General features: G+C 31.6%; 1 long non-coding RNA gene across 1 annotated transcript in view; it reads left to right on the top strand.

The window, feature by feature from the left end:
- The window catches only part of LOC148284896 (uncharacterized), a 78,431-nt gene extending 57,454 nt beyond the window's left edge, over nucleotides 1-20,977 (top strand). Inside the window, exon 3 of the long non-coding RNA XR_015823580.1 lies at nucleotides 20,957-20,977. This is a non-coding gene — a long non-coding RNA (uncharacterized LOC148284896). The remainder of the gene's footprint in view (nucleotides 1-20,956) is intronic.
- Nucleotides 20,978-26,794: the final 5,817 nt, after the last annotated feature.

The raw sequence follows: 26,794 nt of genomic DNA, 5'->3' as shown, positions 1-26,794 counted from the left end.
CTCGGTATAACGAAAACCACCCCCGAAGGTTGGATATATTTTTTTTTATTGGGGAAGTGGCATTTCGTGTTACATATACCGAGGTTTCTATTCTTTTAATTATTCAAGAGGTCCCAGGAAGGGCTGCTGAGTTTATACGACGTCCGTAACAATACGGTTAATCTAATGAAATTAAGAAAAAAGTTTTATTGAATGCAATTTGGACGATTTAAATAGCGCATTTTTATTGAAAATCGCTTTAATTGTGTTTATGCGAATTCTTTGGTACATATTTTTTCAAAGAAGTCCCATTTTTGTCGTATTGTAAATTCAACTTAAAACCTGGAATCGTGGATGACAACTGTCATGGATGATTTAAACGAGTACTAAATAAATATCTTGTCTTGATGTAATTGAATATTTTGTAAAACCACTCGTCTTGTCTCTTGTATTTGTGATTTCAACATTATTTACAATGTATCTTGTTTACCTTTAAAAGTCACGGGTTCAATTCCCGCCTGTCTGGGTGTTATGGTGAATATTTCATAAATTCCTTCCATATCCTCTCTTTTCCACCAGCTGACAAGCCTCTAAAATAGAGATATGGCGATTTTTTTTTTAATTATGCGAAGTATTAATATTATTAAGCCATAACAAAACTGCAAAAAAAAAACATCATTTTTTTCATATTTTTTCCCTTTTTCATAATTTCAAGGATTCGAGAAAGTTTTTAATCTTAATTTCCTCAATTCCGGATTTATTGTGATTATTCTGAATCATTCTTAATTATTCAAATGTTCATCAAAACATCAAAATATTAATTGTGCCGTTCTACTAAGAATAAATTGTAGCTACGTATTGTAGCATGTCCCTAAACCATGTTATGCAACAAGTAATTAAGTTAAGCGGAAAACGTATGTTGCTTCGATGTTTTAGGTACTGTCGTTTAAATTTTTTTTCGTCAAAATGGACAATATTTGTCGCACGAAAAAAGTTAGACAGAACCACTCATTTTGCACAAATTTGCTCATTTACAAAAATAACTTACTCAATAATTATAATTTTAAAAAAATGACAGGTTGAAAAAAAAGGAACATGTAATTATCTACTTTTAAGAATCGGTTTGTGATACAACAACTCTCATCCATGAAATCAACTCAAACGATATAACTTCGTGATATATTATACTATATGGATATATTATCTATTACTTTAATATGTAATTCATTAAAAATAAATCTCACCCATATAAATAAAGGTTTCAGCCCTTTTACTTCACAAACATCAACAGATGAAATAATCGAAGGAATATAGATGTTCAAATATGGGCAGAATGGTGAATGTTACACCGTGTGTAAAGTGGCCACTTAAATCAGCCAATGACAGGTCATAAGCCCTGTAGATGCCTGGACTTCTATATTGCCTTCTCCAAAAAGTTCTTCATCTCTGTTGTATACATAAGACAATAATAATAATATTGTTTTTAATAAAATTTATTAATAAAAATAATTTTGTATCTGTAATATTGCAGGTAAATAAAACAACATATTTCGTAGTGTTACATAAAATAAAAGATTAATGTTTCTTTTTGATTTATTAATAAAATATTAAAATTTTAGGTTTATGATATACCTTCTCATAACAATCAACGGTCGTTTTAATTAGTCCTTTAATAACACACACGTCCAGTCCGGATCCTTGGCAATAATTCATTGTAGAGACTGTGGCCCCCGAATGAAGCCATCAAATAATTATGTTAAACCACAAAACCATGTTAAAACACAGGAGGGTCTAAAGGACGACCAATACAGAGCGGGACTTACACTCACTTCTTTTATTACATTTCATTTTAAGAATGAAAAATAATAACAAAATTAATTTCTATTGAAAAAGTTGGATTTTAGGTAACTACCCCAGTTAGAGATTTACAGAAGACACGAGGGTGATCCTTAATATATATATTTATAACATGGCGAATAAAACATACGTAAATTTGTTGTAAAGCACGAGTGTAACGGCGACGAGGTGTTAAACTGACTGCACTACGTGCTGGAACTGACTGACTGGGAACAAAGAAGCTGACTGACGTTATTACGCCCTGTGGTCTCATTATAGGCAGCGTTCCTTTATTCTTCATGTCTCCATGGCAGGAAAGAAGTAATGTACTGGCGGACGTTGCTCTTATGTAGACTTATGTTTTATGTGCGATACTATTAGCCTTGCAAAAAATGTTGTATTGTGTTCAATATACAATGATGACATGCTTCATCGGTTGTTGATCTATATTTCAGGTTAAATCATTACACGTGTGTGTGTGTCATCGGTCAATGGATTATAAACCCCACAAGTATAATTTGAAAAATAACATGATCGTATAATTTAAAACACAATAAATATAAACCTTTTTATAACAATGGACAGAAAAATAACCCAGATGTCTTTACTCAAATAGTAATAGTAGATCAACGTAAGTAAAAGTTATCTCGATAGCTCAATCGTCTGACTCTGTTACGGCTTCTTGTATGGTGGTACCGATTGGTTGAAATGCCTGTTTTTCTTTTATTTAATATTATTACAGTAATAGAGAGCAATTATTTCTCAGCTATCTTTCATACGCATTTTATTAAGAATATGGTTTTAAAGAAACAGACATAAACACAAAATATACGCATGTTTGTTTTATAGTATATATGTGTTCTAAATAAAAATTCGAGCTAAGCCATACCAATTACTGAAATAAATATTTGAAAATATGTAGTAAAATAAAAAAAGTATGTATGTATTGATTTTATCTTTAATCCAAACCAGCAGTGAGATAACCCCGAAATTTCTTATTTCGAGATAAATTGCAGATATGTTAATAAATCAAATAAATGTTTTCAAATAATACAATATTGAAGTAAGATAGTTTTCCGTTTGAAAATATAGTATTTATAATCTACTTCGAATAGCTTCATAAAGTCTGTCCCTTTGCAAACCTTAAAGTCCAATAATCTCAGAATATGTTATTCAGAGATATCTAACTAGCAATGCACATACATATTTCTTTATTCTTTTACAATTTTCGTATTTATTTTTTTAATTGAAAATAAAATTGCCGTGCTGAAGGAAAAAATAAATATACATATATACATATTTGGATAATTTATGCAGCGCTATTTTTGTGAAAATCACCTTAATTATTTTCAAACATGCCCTAAATACAAATAAAATAAAAATTAATTTTCGACACTTATCACAATATATCTTGGAACTTATTTTTACACTGTTTTAAAATAACACAGAACAATAATTAAATGAATGCTACTTCGTCAACATTAATTTTTTATTTACTTCCAAGACGCCCAACCTAAAAGAACAACGCAACCCTTTTTAGAGATTTTTTTTCTAACCCACAACCAATAAATCTATGAAAAAATTATGTAAGAAACATCCATAGAGGTTGACAGCTTTCAGCATTTTTCACTTTTAAATCATTTTCACAAATAAAAATATTGCAGAAACAATGCAACACTAATAAAAAAGATTTTGGTGATATTAATAATATAAATGTTTCGTGCTTTATATTTCCTGCACATTATAATAATGAAACATAAACATAAATTAAAGTAAATCACCAAATACCATGTATTTAATTATATTACCATATTCTCCTTTTTTAAATTCATTCTTATTATTCCATAATTCTTAATTTTTTAAATTAGGAAATTCAGCCCTACGGGAAATTGGATACGAAAAATGTTTCCTGGCGCGCGGTAAAAAATAAAGTTTCAATAAGTTTCTTGAAAATGTACGAAGAAAATAATAAAAAATATTTTGATTAAAACGAACTACTTTGAACGACGTCACTAGTACATATGAATCAACCAAAGATAAGAGAGCTGTGAAAGCTAACCGGTTTACTTTACCGTCAACCGACCGATCGGCAGAACAGACCGAGAATAAGCGGAGGAGACTCTCTAACGTCACATGCGGAGTAATTTCAGAAATACAAAACTTTAAAAAATCATAGCGCTGATAATACGGAATATAAAAATTAAAACTTGGTCTTAGTTTAATAGTCTGTTAACAAATAAAAAAAATCCACTGAGTTTCCTCATTCCGCAAATATTCTTATGCAATTATCTCAACTTGCCACTTTGTAGGTAGGATAGCTTCTGCATATCATGGTCTAAATATGCCATGCATTACGATTTGATAAAATCTAAATAAGTGCCTTTTTTAATAAAGTCCGGCCCTCGTTCAACAAATGCACCCGGGAAATTATTGTATTAACGCACTTCCTTATCTAGTAGCAGGATCTAAGGATCTCCGGGTCATCATAAAACCTATGTTCCTCGTGTCAAATTAACTACACCAATTGCCAACAATGAACTCCTGAACGAAAACTTGAGGAAAAGTTTTTGTGCTACAAATCGTACGGTAAACGTTGCTATTTCTATGTGCTGGGGTGCTATTCTAAATCTTCTTGCGAGGAAAGAGAAGATTTGTACTGTCCATAAAGTGGTGATTTTTATGCTATGATATGATCGATGAACAGTACTTCATTGTTTCTCAATCCACGAGTCGGAATATTAAATTTTACTTGTCCCAGTAATGATGGAACATCGATTATACCATTTAGTATGCCGAACATATATATGGAGTCAATATTAGTTCTACGTTTTTGTTTTTTAAATTAATTTTATATTGCCATTAATTTTTTAATTTATATATATTTTTTGATTAAAAATATTTTTATTGTATTTAATATACTTATATTTTGTACCTTTTAAAGAAAAATACCCACAAATTATTTTCCTTTTAAAATTTTATTTGCACACATTGATTAAATATGTTTTTTATACAAAACTGCTGTGTTATATATTTAGTATTTATGTAAAATAATACTTTTATATTTAATTTTTAAGGTTTCCACATTACAGTAAAAGCATATAGAAGAGGGCGAACAGTTGAGCAATAAAGAGTTTTGATGGTACGGACATTAGTAATATCAAAAGATATTCTGTTAATGAAGCCAAGTAATTTCAGTGATTTATTTACTGTATTATCTATATGCTCGTTGTATGTCAGTTTATAGTCCAAAACAACTCCTTAATCTCTGATGGACTTAACTACATCAATTTTGGAGTTTTATAATAGGTACTCGAAGGAAATTGGTTGTTGATTCTCAAAGTATATTCCTTAATAATTAAAAACAACGAATATTCTCCCGTAAAATATTGTTTTTGTTGATTACGATATTCGGCAATCATGGCTCGATATGTATTTATATAAGCCCCATGAAAGAAAGAAATAAATACGTTTTTTGATATGAAAAACAGTTTCACGATCCTGGGAAAGATATATACCTAAAATTAAATATTACCTACACTCAACACGTTATTAAAATGGTAATGGCCGCTCGGCTTACATTATCAGCATAAACAGAAACTCACTCTGTTCTTTGTCTTTTCCATTGTTTATAATTTCAAAGTAGTTTTATAAGTTTAGTATCATTGTTATGTGTAATTTACGCCACTCACATGCAATAATAATAAATAATTAGTCACGGACATTTCGTTTTAATTTTATACACTAAAACAACAAAAATATCAACATGTCTTTCAGTGTTATCCTAACGTCAAATAAAAGAAACGTGGGTGAATATATGATAGAATTTATTAATTTCTAATTATATTAAAATTTTATCAGTATTCGTTTGAATACCGGTAAACGGACGGTGAAGCATTGTGTTAATATTTGGTAAATAACAAGTAGAAGAATTGAAGACATACGCGAATGTTTCAATATCTGCAGTAATGATAAGGAGTCGTAAGTTAAAAGGCCCGCGTATTCTTTGCCTTCCATATTTCCTTATTAAAAGCATTCTCCATCTCTGTTGTAATTAGGGCTTTCAATCTCTGCAGGATCTGCGGGATCACAAATGAGAAGATAACAGTTTGACCATTGATCAGCCCTTTTTTCGACATTGTATTTGACAGCGACGCACAAATATGACCGCAATTCTGATTTATTTACCAATTCCTGGTAGCTACCGAGCCTTGAGTGGCGATTAAAGTTTGCCACCCTAAAGTCTATTTCGAAATTTAATAAAGGATTTTTTTCAGAATAAGCAGTTTAGCGTGTCATTATCGTGATAATGAAGACGTGCCACTTTCTGTTCTGGCTGAAGAGGCGGCCTAAACTGCTATCATCAATGATGATGTTTCTCCACCAGTTCCAAAGCTTTCATTGCAAGAGGAGTTAAAGGTGAATTAGAGGACATCTGCATCGAAAATTAGCTGCCCATCACCATCCAGCATCAGTTTCCTAGAATCTATCTATCAAAAGCAATGTTCGTAGTGTGTCCTCGATGGACTAAATAACTACTAGACTTATTTACGTGCGGTTTTTTTTTAATGATGAGCTTTGTCCTGGGCATATTTATAGTTCTTAAAATCTTCAGTCTGATTAATAGAAAAAAGTTAGGAGCATAAATGTTTAGTTCATCACTAACCAGGGCTGCATTTGATGAGAATGGGAGGATGTTATTTTATGTGTATAAAAAAGTTTGTATTTTGATGTTTGCAAACAACATTCAGAACAGATCAGACGCTTTCTTTAATTTCTTATAAGTTCTACCTATTGATTTCTTTTTACTAGATTTTTGGTAATGATAAAATAATATTGACTGACATTTAATTCATTTTTTAAAACAGCATTCCTACATAAAATGCAGTGCACCCCTGTTGGTAAAAGAGCAGAGTTCGACATTTTCCAAAAAAAAACCATACATGAAAATGAATTATTTTATGTTTTGCAATTCAACCACTAACAAATGCCTAGGTGCCTACTTACCAATGAAAAGTTACACCATCTTTTTTACAAAAATATGTTGGTTTTTTTTAAACGTACCAATACCGAAAATATCATTCTGACACTCAAATCTAGCAATAGCAAAGCATTTTCGGGTTTAGGTCGTCTATTATAAAAAAATAAATGACTACATGAATAACTTAATTATGGGATGCTTGAGGAAGAATTTGAAAATTTACATTTTATGCCCTAAAATCTATACTGCCTGCGAGCGTTGAAGCTGAAAAGTCTTTCTCTGCTGCCGGCTATTTAGCGTCTAATTCTTAGTTAGAGGCTTTATAGTAATTTGGCAGATGACACAATAAAACATTATCAGGAAAACACGGTTCAAAATAATTAGCTTTATTAAGATGTATGTAAGCATTAGTAAAATTCGATTCAGTCTTAAATTCTTTTCTATGAAAATAGTAATAGCTAAAAATACTTTATTAAGTTGATCATAGGCTTTTATTTTAGCTATCAACTATATCTTCTATTACCATATAACAGCGTCACTCGTTCTTGTCTGAACACTAAATACAAATTATTCAAGTTCCGCACTGAAACACGCGGGATTCCGCAAATAATCTAAAATCATTATCTAAAAAATTGATGTATATGTACGAGGAGGGACCCAAAAGAAACGGGAATCACGCTGTGGTGGGGAGGGAGAGTGGGAATACCCATTTTTCAATCCGGTGCCCGTTAGAGACGCGTCTTTTGAGTTAGTGTGCGAAGTTCTGTTGCTGTGAATGTATCAGTTTGTCTGTGGAATTTTTTTTAGTTAAACAATTGTTTCCATTTCGCCGAAAACGTGATGGCCGATTGTCGAGAGCAACGCGCGGCTGTGAAATGTTGATTCTTGTTTGAGAAATCGGCCGCGGAAACTATTGTAATGCTTAAAACTGCTCATGGGAATGCTGTCCTAAGTAAAACCAGAGTCTACGAGTAGTTTTCACATTTTAAAAATGGAGAAATGTCAATTGAAGATCAACCCCGTTCCGGATGCCCCTCAACGTCAAGAACTGACGAAAACATCGACACAATCAATGCTCTCGTTCGTGAAGACCGTCGCCGAACCATTGATCAACTCTGTGAGATGTCTGAAATATCATGGAGTTCAATTCAGAGGTTTTGAAAATATTGAGGGAGAGTATACGGAAGAATAGGGAAGATCTTTGGTGCACAAGCAACAGGTTCTTCCATCGTGACAACGCGCCGGCCCACACCGGTCTCTCTGTAAAGCTGTTTTTGTCAAAAAACGGCATAACACCAATTGTTCACCTCCCCCACTCACCGGACCTAGCCCCTTGTGATTTATTTTTATTCCCCAGACTCAAAGGGGACATGAGAGGAAAGCGTTTTGCCACTGTGGAGGAGGTAAAACAAAAATCACTGAAAGGCCTAAAGAACATCCCGATAAGTGAATTAAAAAATGTTTCGAACAATGAAAGGATCAATTGCAAAGATGCGTTGTAGTCAAAGAAGAATATTTGAACGGTAATAAAAATTTGGTGTAAAAATATTAAAAAATAAAGAAGTTATGATGAAATTCGTATATAAGTATTTGTGCGGATTTTGGAGTATCTGGAGCAGACCGGTGTAGAAGTACCAAATAGTACTTACGTTATTACTACTACACAATATGTTTTTTTTATCATTATGATTATTTTTTGCTGTTTATTTAAATATTTATTATTATGTATGTGTACGTATACATTTATGTGTGTATGTATATGTTATTATAGATACTAAATATTGTAACTGTAACATTATATAAATAATATAAACGAATACCTCGACACGGGTTGTCCTCAGTGAGGAATTCATATAGAAAAGAAAAGTATTATGTGAAATAAAAAAATGTTAAAATAAATTAATATACGTCAATTAATACGTAAAAGTACCGACTGATTTTCAGTTTATTTAATCACTTCATTTGGAGCTTTGTGTGCGTAATGTACAATATATATTTATCTGATATGATTAATAAATGGTACCACCATACCACTAACCGTACCAAATGTCTCCATCACACCATAACCGGTATTTATAAATATTTACATAATATATTAGTTAAATTATAAAAATATGCACCCCAAATTAGATACGCCTAATTCAATATACCCCCAGCGTTCTAAACCAGAATAGTATTAACCTTTTTATATTGAGGGTTTTATAAAAAAAAATATTACAACCCGGTGATCAAAAATGGACTGCACTTTACGTAACTAATCATTTCCAAATCCGAAATATTTAATACTGAACAATGTATAAACATATTATTGTATACTATTTTGTTATTATTTAAGTTCGCTGGTGATCATCATGCGATCTCTCAGGCGAATGTGTATGTACGATAGATGCACGAATGTCGAGATCCGCACATCATGTAAGGCTGGGATAAGCACTATCTATAAAATAAGGAAAGGAGCTCTGCGTTGGTTTGGACATGTAGAGCGAACGGACAGCGAAAGGATGGCTAAAAATTTACGACGCGAATGTTGATGGATGTAAAAATAGAGGAAGACCGAGAAAGATATGGCAAGACCAAATCTAAAAAATATTTGAAAATGGACCTATCAAAAGTCGGAATAATCAGCGCGCGTGCATGAGAAGATGCACGAATGTAGAGGAAGCGAGGTCTGAACGCAAAGACAGAGTGATATGGCGTTTCATTCTCTCTGCCTACCCTTATGGGATAACGGCGCGATGGTTTAATTGTTTGTATTAATGTTTACTTATACCTACAGCGCGGATTTGGTAATATAATAATATCTCAGTGACGCTTTGGTACAGTGATCTTATTCAGCAATGAATTTTATTTTAATTTAATGTAGGTATTTCAATATATTTATTGAATCAGCATATTCTTGTAGTCAATCAATTTAATCAATTAATATTATAAATGTTTTTAAAGACAATCGATGTTCACAATGTCTCTTTATGTTTTAACTTTAAATATGAACATTTTTACAAAATAAAGAGAAAAAAAATATTTGAAATATTCTAAGGTGGAGAAACACTTAGAAAAGATTTATGCTTATATATAATGTACTTGTTCAGACTCACTAGAAAATCTATTATCCAAAATTATATGTAGTTTAAGTGCAAATATAATATTCCAAAGAAAATTTACAATATATTGAAAATAAATCAAAACAAACAAATATATTTCATGTTATTGTTATCAAAAACATTTTTTACTTTGTGGCATGACATTTTACACTTATATGTTTATAAATTTGTATAAACCATTTTAATTTAGAGTTAAACTTCGACCGGTTTCGAGGTTACTACCTCATCGTCAGGAATTGCACTAACTTATAATTACTCGCGTTGCTATTTATGTTATAAAATATTTTATGAAAGAGACAGAAAAATGAAAGAAAGAGAGAGAAAGAAGATAAAATGAATCATATCGGGAATATTTTTAAAAGAGGACTCGAAGTTAAATTTAGTTAATTATTTATTATTGGAAGTTTTTGATTAATGGATTTACTAATTTCTAATCGTTCTAAATTGTCTAAACGAAAACGATTTTCATGGAAAAAATTTCTACACCCGTTTCTTGATTAAAATCATGATCTTGATTAAAATCATGATCTTGATTAAAATCATTAAATACTATAAAGAGTATTGCTTTCAATAATGGTTAAGAACGAAATTTTTTGAGTTTTTTATTCAAATTATTATCAATTATGATTTATTTTAATGCGTAGATAAACGTATCGAGGGGTTCTAGACCCGTCGGTATAAAATGATGTACTTACATCAAAACTTGAGGGGGTATCGGTTACTATACCTTTGTAGTCGGTCGGGAGACTTTTATCTTCAACTATGACGTCATACTGAAGCTATGTCGTTTTAGAGCGTAGATATGTGTACCGTGACGTACGCTTCCCCTTGATTCATATCGATGTACCTACCCAAAACTTGAAGGTAGGGGGTCGGTAGTATATCTTTATAATTGCTAGAGGGAATTTATCGTCGGCTATATCGTCAAGGTGAAGGTATGACGTCTTTATCTTCCCTTCCCTTCCCACCCATAGGCACTAGGTATCATACCCCTTGTGCCTGACATACCTGAAGACCACGACGCTCAGCATTGAATAAGACGAAGAAGGAAAAAAAATGCAGATTTATTTATCAAAATATAAATAAATAATTAATAACAGAAGTTACTAGTCTTGTGATTGAACTTCTTCAGAAACTAAAACTAAATTAGTAAGTATCCAATTCTCTTAGAATATTTTCCAAAAACATAATTGAACTTAATCATATTATGAAAATCACCGTGCTACGTAAATCTACGTATCTCCAAACTTATGTCTGTGTTCATGGACTTAATATGGATATAAATCTTACAGATTAAAATATCGTTTTCAGTGAATAATATGCAGGAAAAATAAAATTAGTTAATTGTTATTCTTTGGTTATTAATACCGTTCAAAACATAATAAAATCCACGCCTCAGTGCGCAGTATCCCGACCAAATTCATCCTATTCCAGTGTAAAATAGTTATTAAAACCCAACGCGATAAATCTTTTTATTAATAAGAGTACAACTGGGTGTTTTTACGGGAATTTTTTCTTACAAATTTACATGAAGACATTAAATAACAGCGGAGTAGGCAGCTTTAGAAGGAAATAGTAATTAGAGGTTACTACTACGAAGGCGTGGTGCAAGAGTCAAAATGTTGCTAGTTTATCATTCCCAACGTTTTTTGTAAAAACTAATTTATATCCGAGTTTTAATAAAGAAAACGATAAATATTTTCCAACATATGCACGAAGATAAAGAATTTTAATCTAAATTTCAACAAAAAAATTAAGTCCGTTTGATAAAAAACGCAAGCAATTACTGAAAGGCATGTTTTGTTCAATGAGGAACTTCAGCCCTACGGAAAATTGGATACAAAATCTTTTTTCTTACGCGCGATGAAAATTAGAGCATTAAATTATACGGCAAAGTTTCTTGAAAATGTACGAATAAAATAATAAAAAATATTTTATTGAAAACGCACTACTTCTAAGGGAACTATGCATTCCAGATAAACTAGCTGACAGGCGTCTCACGCTTAGATCAGCTACGTCTACGGCGAGAGGAAAAGTTATTATACCTCTACGCAAACAGCGCACTAAATTTGGTGAACGCGCATTTGCGGTCGCAGGCCCTATGGCATGGAATACTCTCCCAGCAGAGGTGCGAGGCTGTGAAAGTGAAGTGATGTTTCGGAAAAAACTTAAAACCCACTTGTTCTCTAAATCATTTAAATAAATCCGTAGCACGTGACAATAAAATAAATTATTTTAATTACATTACAAATTTAAAAGCTTCAATTAAATTAACTTAACAATAGAATCACCATGTAAAGTGCCCTTGAGGTATTTTTTTACGAAAATGGCGCTATATAAGTTATCCATAATAAATAAATAAAGAGACGGAAAAGAAACTGTAGAAAATTATATTTCTTGTTTTTGTTAATATGAAAATATATTTTTTACTATAGATACAATGTTTTTTCCTAATGAATATAAAAGAAATGAAATGAATCCTATAAACAAGAAACAAAACATTTTTAATGTTCTTTGCCCTTTTGAATAAATTACATTTTTTTCCTTTTAAAATTTTACCTATGAAAGAGTGGTAAATTATAATGATACGTGGGTAATAAAGTTATAAATTTAAGACACACAGCGCATTTTTTAAATATTACTTGTAGCTAGTTTGCATATATTTTTATGGGAGTACCTACGCACTTGTTTACAAAAACCAAATCTTTGAGTATACATTAACAATTATGTAAGAGTAATAATTTAAAACAAAATTTATGATTTAGAATAAATTGATTCTAGATAAATGATTATGTGTTATAGTTTTATCAGTAGAATGACGAAAAACTTGAAAAATGTATGTATATCATAACTGCCCACTAGTTCGTCCCCATTTAAAATATGCTTTTTAATTCGACCTTCATTCTAAAGGAGTCATATTTAACATCGAGTCTGTCCACGGCCAGTACCGTTTCTAAGAAAAGTGCCATGGTCGGTCGGATTTCGAAGGGGTAATAATTATTATTATGTATGTAGAAATACAGTACATCAAAAAAAGAAAAACGTAGAACTGAGATGAAGCTTATATAAATTAATAAAATATTTAAAGCTATAAATGATGCCATTTCATATCTTATCAGAGCATCATTATTCCCCACTGTCCAAAATGTGTAGATTAGTAAATTCGTCGCATAGCTTCTCTGCGATAGATATGCACGCTTTTTGTAGATCTCTTCTGTTGGGATGAAACAATATTGGCATGGCTGAGTTCAAAGTCCTTACCTACTTACTTAATAGAATAAATGATCTCCCACAAACCATCATTAACATGAAAGATCTTCAAATGAAAAAAAAAGAAACTAAAGAAATATCTTCTAGATACTTTAAAGTGCCTGTTTATAAATAAATTTGTAAAATATAACATAAATGTAATATAAACCTGTCATAAAAAATAAAAAAATGTGTCCCACCGAAAAGTCTTTAGAATTAGTGGGTAACAAATTCTTATGTGTATTTTTTAAATTATAAAATAAAGGCTGCTCTGCAGCACTGAAACTGAAAAAAAATACCACTTAGGTGTTATATTACCACTTAGATTAAATAAATAAACATTTATTATATTATTGTGCCTGGGTAGTTGGTTTGCCATCAATTTAATTATACGATCATCAACCACCCATCCCTACGCCACAAAACCACCTGTATTTAACCACAATTTAAGGCCTATCTCACTTCTATAACCACACTTTGGTCGCCTCCAACGAGCATCCACCTCGCAGCCATAAATTAACATTTACGGCATGTTTACATTTTTACTTATTAAATATAATCGCTTTATTTTAACGTGTTTGTATGGTTCGCCTTTCACAGAGCATGCCTTCTTTATTGCTGCCATATATATTCTCCTTGTACTCCCATAGTATGGGCCTGGGACCTGGGACCTGGGACCTGGGACACGAGATCTGAGTTTTCGTTTTTTTTAAGCTAACTTTTACAGTTTTATTGCCTCTCCGCTTTTTGTACGTATTTCTGAGTAATTGACCCATGGCATTTTTTTCTTTGTTTTCTAAATCTAAAGCATTCACAAAGTCTGACAGATTGTATATCGTAGTGTGTATTGTAAAGTATTATAATATGATACAATATTACGTGGGTACCTACTATTTTTAAAATACATTAAAAAAATATTAGGATAAACAACAGAAATTATATTAAAAACATAGTATTAAAAATGTAGGTACTGAAAAAAAGTTAAAGTTTTTCATAAATATAATAGTAGAATTAACATATTACAACAGAGATGAAGAACATTTTAAATGCTTTAATGCCTCAACCTTCTTGCTGTGATCTTCTTTTCTTTTATATTTATTTATTTATTTTATTTGAGAAATCAACAGTTCTACATACACATTTATAGTAAACAAACAGATATAGTGTATAAACTCACAACTAATAACAGATTTCCACAAAGTATACAAAGTTGGTAAAGAAAATATATTACATATCAAATTAATACATATAAGTTTATATTTACAAAAATGTTATTTTCATGTACTCGTAAATATTTTTCAATAATCAAAGATTTTTAAAATATTTATTTTAAGAAAATTTAGTTACTGTAAATTGGGCGGGGTTAGGACAGGAATGCTTGAAGAGAGGATAAGGAGGGGGAGGGAGATGTACATATGTATTATTATAATGTCTACTAAGTTACATAATGCATTTTTAGGGTAAATTTTAATTATATATAAGAGAAATACGTTAATGTAATATTGTTTTCTCAGTGAGTAAATATTCTACTACTATCAACAATATTTTGAGTTAGTCCAAATTTTTGTCGAGAAGAACTGGATTCAACTCCCTGGGGAGCTGTTAATATTAACATATAACATCAGAGATGAAGAACATTTCAGAGAAGGTAATTTAGAAGTCTAGGCATCTCATCTACAGGGCCTATGACCTGTAATTGGCTAGTATAAGTGGCCAATTCACACACTGTTTAACATTCACCATTCTGCCCATATTTGAACATCTATATCCCTTCAATTCTTTCCCCAATTAATGTTTGTGACGTTAAAGAGCTGAAACATTTATTTATGCGGGTGAGATTCATCTATTATTGGTGAATTATTTCACCTACATACTAGGCAACGCCTAAAATCTAATTTTTAATTCGCGTTGAATTGAAGGGATATAGATGTTCAAATATGGGCAGAATGGTTCATGTTAAACAGTATGTAAAGTGGCTTACTTAAACCAGCCAATGACCTAGACTTCTATTTTACCTTCTCTTAAATGTTCTTTTTCTCTGTTGTAATATGTTCACTTAAAAGATTTTTTGAAAATAATGGTAAACCAGAATGCACGTACTCTTGATTTCATTTCAAATTTGTCACAAGGAAAATATTTGCTTTGTGTAAGCAAATAGATAGATACCCACGAACATATATTATAAGGAGGTACTTTGCGAAATCTGGAGCTCAATCACAGATGGCTATCGACATGCTAAAAAACGTGCTAAGTATTTGAGCGATCACCACGAACAATCATGAACACGCTGAAGTTAAAGCGGTCGCGTTGCAAAACGCCATAGATAAGTTCCGTATCCGTAGTCCGTGGTCAAACGTCAAATCAAAAAAGTCAACACGCGTGTAATCTCGTGCCGGTTTGTTATTTCGTTTTCAAGTTACAAACAATTACTATGGCGACTGCTTTTCTTAACATTTGGCTTGCCGACCGCCGGCTAAATGCATCGAGAAAAATTGAAAGAAGGCGTGTGCGAGATTCAACCAATCCTCTTGAACTGACCGAAGTTGAATTTCGTTTTGTAACGCGACCGCGATAACTTCAGCGTGTTCATGATTGTTCGTGGTGATTGCTCAAATACTTAGCACGTTTTTTAGCATGTCGATAGCCATCTGTGATTGAGCTCCTGAGGATAAGTTTATTACGTCCATAACTATGCATTGTAAATAATGATCAAATCAATACCATTAAACAAATATGAAGTAAATGATTATTATGCCAATAAATGTCTTCATCCACGTATAATATGTAGTAATGTGTATCATTAATAAATTATACAAAAAAATAACGTGGGCGAAACGACAGGGTCTTTCCGCGTTTTTTAATTTTTAAAAAAGCAAAAAAAGTTCTCGAACAAATTGTCTATACGCATATTATCTGAAAACGGCATTGAGGGAATGGATAACGAGACGTTTCGTGTAAGTAGAGCGTATGGTTACGAATAGGTATAATGCAAAAAACAAAACAAACCATCATGCCATTTCTCCGCAGGGGTGGGCAAAGGATAATAGAACGCCACACCACTCTGTCTTTGCATACAGAACTCGCTTCTTTTACATTTATACATCTTATGCACGCACGCCGATTACACCGACTTTTGACGCATACTGCGCAGCGCAGGATAAATTTTCAACGCAAATAATTACTAGCAGTTTTCAATTAACTTTGATTCTAAAATAATTAACGAAGAATTGCTTAGTTAGGATGTTCAAACCTAGATATATTAGTGAATGTTCAAATATGTTACAACATTTACTAACATATATTTACGGAATATCTAAGGGAACGATGCATTTCAGATGAACTAGCTGACGTGAGTCTAACGCTTAGATCAGCTACGTCTACGGCGAGAGAAAAAGTTATTTTACCTCTACGCAAACAGCGCACTAAATTTAGTGAACGCGCATTTGCGGGCACAGGCCCTATGGCATGAAATGCTCTCCCAGCAGAGGTGCAAAACTGTGAGAGTGAAGTGATGTTTCGGAAAAAGCTTAAAACCCATTTGTTCTCTAAATCATTTGAATAAATCCGTGGCATGTGATAACAAAATATATATTTTTTTAAACTTACAAATTTAAAAGCTTCAATTAAATTGATTAATCTACAGAATCACCATGTAAAGCGCCCTTGATTATATTACGAAAATGGCGCTATATAAGTTATCCATAATAATAATATCAAGTGTAAAAAGTGGTCACTCATAACAGGTCATAGGCTCTGTAAATGCCTAGACTTCCATATTCCCTTCTTTAAACTCTTCTTATCTCGGTAATTCCCTAAGGGGTGAAATCCAGTTTTTTTCTACAAACATTCGGACAAACTTAAAATATGGCTGTTAAATTATTCAAATGCACGAAGTCATTAAGATGTGTACCCCAGAATATTTATTTTTTAAACTTTTTTATTTATTTATCAAAATCATACCAAAATTAACATATAGATTATCAAGTCCTACTGAACTGCATAAAATGCAGTTCGTCAGCAGGTGCTTATAGTTAAGTTGTATTATATATAAATAATCTTATCTCTTAAATTCTATAAACATGTAAACACTTTTATTTCTGTGGAAAAAAAAGAAAACATCTACTTGGAAAATAAAAAACTGACCAATTAAAAAAGAAAAACACAAAAAAAAATATTAAAAACCACGTTCTAAAAGCCAGATTCTCAGCAGACGTCTTTCTCTTGAGCCAGATAAGTTTTTTTATTTTTTATATTTATACATTTTTGGTATATTGTACTCGAGTGCTTTTTTCCGAATTTACATGAATTAATGAGAACTTTTCGATTTGTTAATTCATATTAGTTTTGTAATTTATATTTAAGATTCGTTCCTACAGGAAATCACTTCCTTGTGTGAGATATGTTTTGGAATATAATGAACGCTCGTCAATAGAAGAACCCGTAAATAACTCCGAGGTTTATTGCTCTAAACTGTTGTAAAACAGGCCTTACAGAGCTCTCACTCCTCGGGAGGTCGAACCCCAAACCAACCAGTAGGCAGCACTATTGACAAGTGGTCGAGTGGTATAGGAAAACTATGAGACGTTTCGTCAAAGGAAATTTACAGGCTTCTAAGGCTAAGATTCGAAATACTAGGAAGGGCGCCATATTTCATAGAGGCAGTAAAAGAAGAATAAATAACTGCGATCGAATTTATGTTTATATTAAAATATACAGAAATATTGTATCAGGTACGGCTTTATGGCTTTTTGAATATATTATTTTATTTATATATTGAAAGGAGGGTAAGTACCGGTAACGGGGTGAACGATGAACTAAAATCAATTTTGGCAAATCATTGTTTGTCGTAAGAGGTGAAATTAGCCGTTCACAATGGAGTCCTGACCCTCACGTATAAAAGCGACATACGGAATTGTAAAAATGAGTATGAAAGTAGGATAAAAGCTTTTAAAATGCGATCTCTCAAGAGGATGTGTGGTAATGCGTTAAGTAGCTGCAATACGTGTAGGGATATTTATTGTACAGCGCCCTTAGGGTGATTTTCAAAAAATGGCGCGATGTGAATTATCCACAATAATTATAATAACAATGAAACTTTGTTCGATAGATGCACAAATGCCGAGATCCAAACGAGGCTGAGACAAGAATTGATAAAATCGAGAAAAGCGTTTCGCGCTGGTTTTGGTCACGTAGAGCTAATGGACGAAAATATTTATGGAAGCAGCTTTGTAGCTGCAAGACTTTTTGTGATGTTAGCTATCATATTATATAAATCATATTATGTAAATGTTATCAACTATCAAATATCTAAATTTACTAAATGAGGTCTAGAATTTCAACCGTCCATGCGGTCAGTAGCTGCAAGACTTGTTGCAATCTAACTTCTATTTTTATCAATTTGTTTTTAAAATATCTCTTAAACTCTAAACTTTACTGTCAAATATTTTTTTCAAAAATTTAAATAGGGGCTAGATTTCTTACTGTCCGTGCGCTCTGTAGCTGCAAGACGTGCTGGGATATTTATTTATTGTACAGCGCCCTTGAGGTGATTTTCACAAAAAATGCGCTATATAAATTATCCAATTACATAAGCAGAAAGTGAAGAAGAACTTGAAGGCGGACATGTCAGAAGTCGGAATAATTAAAGTTTAATTCATGGTTTATATAATTCATTTAAATTTCCATTAGTAAAAAACTATAAATGGCTTATTAAATTGTTATATAATATGTAAATATTTTGTGCTACGCTGTTGTTTTCTCAAATAAAATAAATTTCAATAATTAACAGTACAGCTCAAACGAGAGGCAAACAATTACTATTTGGATTTATGCCTCGTTTTTTATGTTGAACTTTTTGTGTTCATTGTAACATTGATTCGAACGATAATTACATGCAATAAATTACATTATTGGGTACTTACGTTCCGGATTACAAAACAATGGCATTTATAACAACTACTAATGTTGTAATAAACCTACCATGTTCAAGGGCGTTCCTAGCTGAAGAATGTGAAGATGGAGCAGCTAATCACCATACCTACACGTCAGGAGGTGTCAAAAGATTCAAGGAGAGATATTTTTGTGCAGGGGTACAGAACCAAAAAAAAACATCTGACAAACTCTGTTAATTTTATTTTTTTATTTTTTTAACGGAAAAAAGAAATATTTGCGTTCTTATGATTTACCCAAATATTTTTCTAATCGCCATTTTCAACGAGTTGTAAATAACTCATTACTAGAAAATGGGAATTAAGTTGGAGTAGAGTGGGATTCGAACCACGGACCTTTGTCCCGTGAGTCCTTGACACTAGCCACGGTACCACAACCCGATTAAAAAAAACACCAATATAAATAATAATAATAATAATGGTACGAAATTTATTTTTATGTAAAAGTTACAGTATAAATAATTAGGGATTTAAAAAATATATATGGTATAAAATAATAGTAGCATATAGCCACAATTCTAAATATAAATATTATCATGTTTTTATTATCATCTACTATTTTGATATTTTTTTATTGTTATTAATTTAAAAGCGTATTGTCCCTTTTTAAGCACAAAAGTTTTTATTTATACAAAACGTAGATATATATACACACATATATATATATGAACGTTTTGTATAAAAGTAGTAATTTTTTTTATTAACTGCATTTTGAATACATTTCTACAATCAATCCTTAAATTTACATACAATACTTAAATTCGCAGTGCTTTTCAAAAAATATAAAAACTTTTGTGCTTAAGGGACATTACGCTTTTAAATTTATAACAATAAAAAAATATCAAAATAGTAGATGATAATAAAAACATAATAATATTTATATTTAGATTTGTGGCAAAAAATAAAAAAAAACACATCTATAATGAGTAAGGTGAATGTGTTAGTAAAGATATGCACATACATGTATCCGTGTAAAAGTGTAAAGTGTTGCTTATGCATAGATATTTTAAGATTTCGCTTTATTGTTCGCTTACCAAAAGTTGGTGTTCAATCCTTTGGTAGTTAAAAACATGGACAAGATCCCGCTGACTTATTGTCAAATATAAAGATAATTATTAAATCCTAACATTCCTTTCAATTGGCAAAAAGTTAACACTTGCGTTTCTGTCTCCTTTTGCCGAATGGGTTATTTACCGAGCTTTGAAAAACTTTTAAACATTATTTGTATATGATCTATGTATTTTAGTTTTGTTCAAGATTTTATATGATATGTATAATTGATAAGATTAAGAAAGGGTCTCTGAGATGATTTGCTAATGTAGAACGAATAGACGACGAACGAATGGTAAAACAAGTATATATGGCGAAAATGAACGGTAACGTGAGACGAGGACGACTAAAGAAGACGTGGCATGATCACATAAACCAAAATCTTTCAGTCTGGTCATATCAAAAGCAGACAGAACCGAAGGGCATGTATGACAAGATATATGAATGTGGAAGAAGCTATCAATATATGCCAGGATAGACGTGTGTGGCGGTCCATTCTCTCTGCCTATCCCTACGGGGAAATGGCGTGATGGTAGTAGTTGTTTTAGCTGATTCCTCTATTCTATTTGCTTTGTTTTGTATATTATTATTTTGGTCTGTTAATTTTTTTTGTTAATAAGTTTTTTTTTTCTGGCTAATATTACACAAAATATATTATAATAAATGAAAGAGCAATTAATAATGAATAAAAAAACCAGCTTAGTCGATATTTTCTATTTGCATTACGTAAACATATTTGAGATAATCTAATGCCTTCTTTTTTATCCATTGATATTTATTATTTAGTAAAAACCTACGTATATTTATTTTCACAGGGACCCGACACAATAGATCTTCACAGGTCGCAGTGACGTCAGGAGCTTGCATAGCACTAACCCCCACCTCTAAGAACAAGAATAAAAAATATATTTATTTGAAGAAAAATCGTATGCAACTAATTGACACATCCTAATTGTTATTCCTTGTATACGAGTACCTATCTGAATAAAAAAAAATATGTGTTTTCGGGAGTTTCTTTTTTTAAACTTTTTTTGGTTTCTTCTTGGGTTTTTAAACTAACTTTTTTTGGCAATTCCAGCCTCAATTGTTCGTATTTTTGTTAATACATGTTATTTAGTTGAATTAAGATTTTTTATTGTTAATTAATTCGATTTTTTTTATTTATCAACAATTTTCTTGGTGGAGTTTCATTGTAATAAATATTATTTTTATTAATTTATTTGGAAAAAAACAACAGTTTTAACATATATTACATACAGAAAATAAGAATACATAGAAATTAAAATTGTAAAAATAGTCAATATAAATTGTTTACAGTGATGTGTGTGAGCTTTTGATCAAGTACATTAAAGGTTTTAAAATTTAATAAGGTATCCAAAATACTTTTAAACTCAACTTAACTAAGGGCTTAACTTATAAACCTGGTATAAAGTTATGCCTTGGCATAGTGATCGAATGACAATGGGAATGCAATCCTTAAGAATGATATTCCCATCCTCATTTTACGACTATGGCTAGGCGTAACTTTATACCAGATTTTTAAGTAAAGCCCTGTATACCCCAATAAACTACATATTAGCACCGTTATACACCTACATAATTAAAAAGCTATGATTGTAAGTGTATTAGAAAACTTTGTAAATATTTAAGATAGTTTGATAATGTCCTAACAAGACGAAACGCGTCACATAATACACTCTTGTATATATTTAAAAAATGAAAGTAAAATTTTATCCAGAAAAAATATTTTATTTTAAATTCCTTGCCAATTTCAATACTGATGGAATTCTACCAATTTACTGCATACACAAAAAATACATTATAGGTATAAAAATAAAATAAATTTGAAAATTGAAGAATGATAGAAATTCAGAAATCGTAAATAAAAATAAATGTACATATTTTTTTTTTTTTTTATATTTTTTTTTCTTTTATTCAGGAAACATACAGTACAGTTACAAAGTTTAATATTTTACACAATTAGACTTAATTCTAATGGACCAGTGAAGTTTCCATATTAAAAAGCAATTATATGTAAGGTTAATTATGAAAGTATAAAAAAGAGAAGAGTACATATATATATATATATGTAATAATAAAGTAGGTAAATAAAATTAAGAAATAATATAAAACATCATCATTCCATGTCCGCTTCCTAGTTGGAGCATATGGTATCCACAAAGACACTCCATGTATCTCTATGGCTGCCAACTACTTTGCGTCCTCTCAAGTCATGTTCTCGTCCCGAAGTTCTGACATAAACTGCCAACGAACGTCCAGGACGTCGAGAACCTGGTGCCTTGTAAAATAGGCAAACCTGGTTAAGGCTCTCAAGAGGCATCCGCAGTACATGGCCTAGCCAACCGTATCGTCTCCGCTTGATGACAGTTGTCACCGGAGTTTGCTGCATCAGTTCTCTTATTACTTTAACCGCACGAAGTCAAACCACCGCACACTTATTCTCAAGACTCAGTATTTTGCTGTTTTGGGCCCCAGTAAGGTGCCCCGATTCGCATCAATATAATAATAATAGAATAAATATTTACTGAGTAAAAATAAAACATAAATAAAATATATTTAATGAATTAGAAAGAAAAAACAAGCTATATAAAGATATTGTTGAAAGTACAAAACGTAACAATGAACATTCGTAGTTACTGACATCGTATAACTGAACAGGCGTACTGTCTACGCGACTGTTTTCAAATATATAGTTATAAAAAAATACATACTTATAATACATTCACTTGTTTATCAATCAATCATAAAGTAAGGAATACATAGGAAGTGGAGTTAGGCAAAGGGTTTAGAAGGGCAAAGGAAAAATTCATTTTTAAACTGAAAAAGTGATGGAGAATATCCTAAGCTAATAGTCGGTCATTTGAAACAGTGAATCCCAGCGGTTGGTCTTACACCTTCCAAGTTCCAAGATGCCTATTTAATTAATAGCCATGTTGGTATTTTTATTACACACTACTTCAATGTCATCATTAATTTATACCAACTGATGGACCAATAAACCAATCACAAGAATAACAATATTATTTATAGTTATTAAAGTTTTGGGCCAAACTTTTAATTGTTGAAATGCGATAAACTTCGAAGCGGCAATAAAATAATTAGAAGAAATCATAAATTTAATCGGATAAATGATTTGTAAGTTTAGGTTATTTAAGTGAATAACTCGTTTTAATGCAAATGTTCACACCGTAAATCAATACGAAATCATTCGATAAAATGTTGGAGGGATTTAATATTGATCCAGAAAATTGTTATTACAAAAAATTTTAACCAAGAACATGAGAATAAAAATTAATTAATTATCTACTCTTATAATTACGTTATTCATCTCTGTTGCAATATGTTAATCTTAATAACTTCAAGTGGGTTAAAACTAGTCATTGTCTACAAAAATTAATACGAAGTCAACCAATGCCAGACTGTTGCGACACATTTTTGTGTTCAGGAAGCTAACCCACCAATCAGTACAACTCACCGTAGAGAACTAGTGACGTCATACGCGGAGTAATTTTAAAATTACATAACTTTAAAAAATCATTGCGCTGATAATACGATACATAAAAAAATATTTCCTTTTAGCTTAGTTTGAAGGTTTTTTTTTTTTTTCAAAAACCACTGAACTTCTTTATTGCCGTATTCAGAGACAAAACTCAAGGCGAGGATAGTACATTACACTGTCTTCTTTTAGTTATTCTCTGCATATGAGATTTTACTGCCCTCGCCTTCAAATTATTTTTTTTGTCTTTTGATAAAATTACAGTTTTTATAATAGGACAATAATTGTAGGTTTAGCCGTTTTATTCGGTTAGACCCAATGGCATACAAGTTATTCCGTCGAAATGCGCTGTGTACCCGCTGTCCGTCATTTCATTGGATTCGATCGATCCATTACATTGAGGTGAATAAACATGAATAAACATAAAGTGTGCCTACATGGACATTTAAAACTCAAACATCCAAACAAACATGTTGCATGCGTATAGGAGTTACATGGGGTTAACATGGGGACCGTAATCTGGTAACAAGGCACAAGAAACAAAACTTGTCAAGGAGAAGTTCTTTGCATGATGGATCACTCCAGAACAGTGCCGTGGTACCACCTGCTGGCGGTTAATGTATTTGAAGATGGAAATAGCTTAAATTCGACAAAAAACATATAATTTAGAGCAAATTAATACGGACAAGTTTTCATTGAGCATTCACAAAACGTTTTTCGTTAGTCTTCACCGTACATAAAATTATTACAGTAATAAAGGTGTCCTAAAATTAAAGCAAGATTTGAATTCGGCTCCATTTGTGCGGTAAAGTGTTAGCAACAACAACAAAAAAGATCACGTGACAGCTGACAGTTCAGGATTATTAAAAATGGAATGCTCCAAGAAAGATATTTATTTGTTCTTATTAATTTGTGTATTACTTTTTTTACATTAAAGATAATGTTCACTGGGGTGTCTCGTGCCGAGGGAGGCATTTTACATAATTTTGAAACATGCCGTATTAAACTTAATCAAATCATAATTTCAAATACATATGAAACATATTAAAAACACATAAAACTCACAAACTAAACCGCTACAAACAAAAACATCTTTCTACTTTCTGCCTGTTTGGCCTGATCCACTCATCAATCCGTGCGCATGCCACCGCCGTTATTCATTTCATAATGGCGATTTTATACTGACAGTATTTACTTGTTGTCCTTATGGACGATGGAAGTGGTTTGTACACTTTGATGGAGAAGTAGACCAATCCTCTTTGACCGAAAGTTGTGTTGATTTTCGATTGCTTTTGCAGCATCAGAGTGGAATTCACTTCCCTCTTTTCTCAATCCAATGAAGTGCAAATTATGTTTTTCTGGATTACTTTCTTTCAGCACGAATATGCTAAGATTAGCAAATTACAGAGAGCTCTTTTAGGCAGCTTTTTTCGTTCGGAAACGAGAAAATTTTCTGTGTATGTGGGCATCGCCAAGGAGACTAATGTCCTCAGATGCGGTGTGCGGTATGTGGTGAGCAAGCATCAGGATGGAATGTCTAATAACTCTTATAATTGTGTTCGGTGTCATGGGAGGTATTAAATATTTTTTGTATGCATACTTAAGTAAACCTTTTGCATAAATTGGTTTTATAGTCGTAACATTAAGTTTTTTGTCTATGTCGAGGGAGCTCGTTCTGACAGGTACTTTCAGGATAATTTTTATTAAAGCTTTTTGTGCAATGATAAGTTTTTTGATCAATGGGTCATTATTGTACCAGAAAATAAAAACAATGTTTTTAAAAAAAATGTATTTCTACAATCAAATGAATAAAGAGCTTCAAGGTCATAAACCCTGTAAATGTCTAGACATCCATATTCTTTCTCAACTATGTTTTCCCTCTCTGTTGCAATAAATTTAGATCTTAATAACTACCTAGGGAGTGAAATCCAGCCAGTCTACAAACATTAGGACATACTCAAAACGTTTATACATAGTAGTTTAAAAAATGTATATATATGTAGTAGTGTTTCTACGTCACGAAACGTATGTACGAGACCTAGACCAATAATTGGTAACATCTTAATCCCAAAATTAAAAACAATAGCACAATATCATTATACTTACAGATGAATATTTTTCTTTAGTAAAATGAAAAGTGCAGTCAGGAATATAACATATTTAAGAAAGAAATCAAAAATTATATTCATAATTCTTTTTTATGTAGCACTCATTGAAAACACTATATTTTTTGGTAATTTATATTTATATTGAAAAATTATTCATTTATTTACTTTATTACACGTTTTTTGAGACATAAGTCCAAACTCCATGGGACTAAAAGTCATGTGTTGAGTTGAGACGAATAATTAGTTTACACATACATATAAGTTTATCACCATAAATATTATATAGGATCATAAACATGATAACATTAACTTTATTTTGACCCCATAAGCCATTTGATTAATTAAAAAAATTGAAAGTATTAAGTACTTTCAGGTTTTATTCTTTATTTAATTGTTACATATTTGTAAATTTATAACAGCAACTTACATTTAATTATTTATACAAAAGGTTAATTATGTAGTAAAAGTATACATACACATTTAAATATTTTTTTCTGATGAGCCATCTAAACCGCCTAACTAGGGATAGCTTTCCCGTTCTAGGGCGGTACATAATGTATTTTTTGAGTTATGTTTGTCATAAATATAATTTACTAAAAAAATCAACTTTTGTTCATTTCTACAGATTTTTAAACTTAAAGTCCATGTAAAATTATTTGCAAATTAGATACACGTATTTACAGTATTATTACTAGAGCACACATAAGAATGTGTTTATGTGTGCCCGACTTCCAGATTTAGAAGTAAATAATACTTTCTTACTTACTTGGCACTCCAGTGTGCAGCGACAGACATCGCCTTGTCAGTGGCCATCCTCAAATCATCATCATCACAAGTTAACTGCATTTGTGGACACCGCAGCAGATGAGTATCATCCTGGACCTCTCCACAATCGCAGTTCATGTCATCTTCCTCCAGAAAACCCCACCTCCGTTGATTGTATTTGCACCTAGACACCCCTACCCTTAGAATATTGAGAACTTTCCACGTAGGGAAGTCCAAATTGTTGACGGTGTTTGTGCTTTCAG

The sequence above is a fragment of the Micrasema longulum genome, unplaced genomic scaffold (genome assembly GCF_059751315.1).
Source record: "Micrasema longulum isolate JH-2025_06_02 unplaced genomic scaffold, ASM5975131v1 h1tg000080l, whole genome shotgun sequence".
Taxonomy (NCBI): Eukaryota; Metazoa; Arthropoda; class Insecta; order Trichoptera; family Brachycentridae; genus Micrasema; species Micrasema longulum.
Note: the sequence above shows the minus strand (reverse complement) of the source record. Positions and strands in the feature narration are given on the sequence as shown.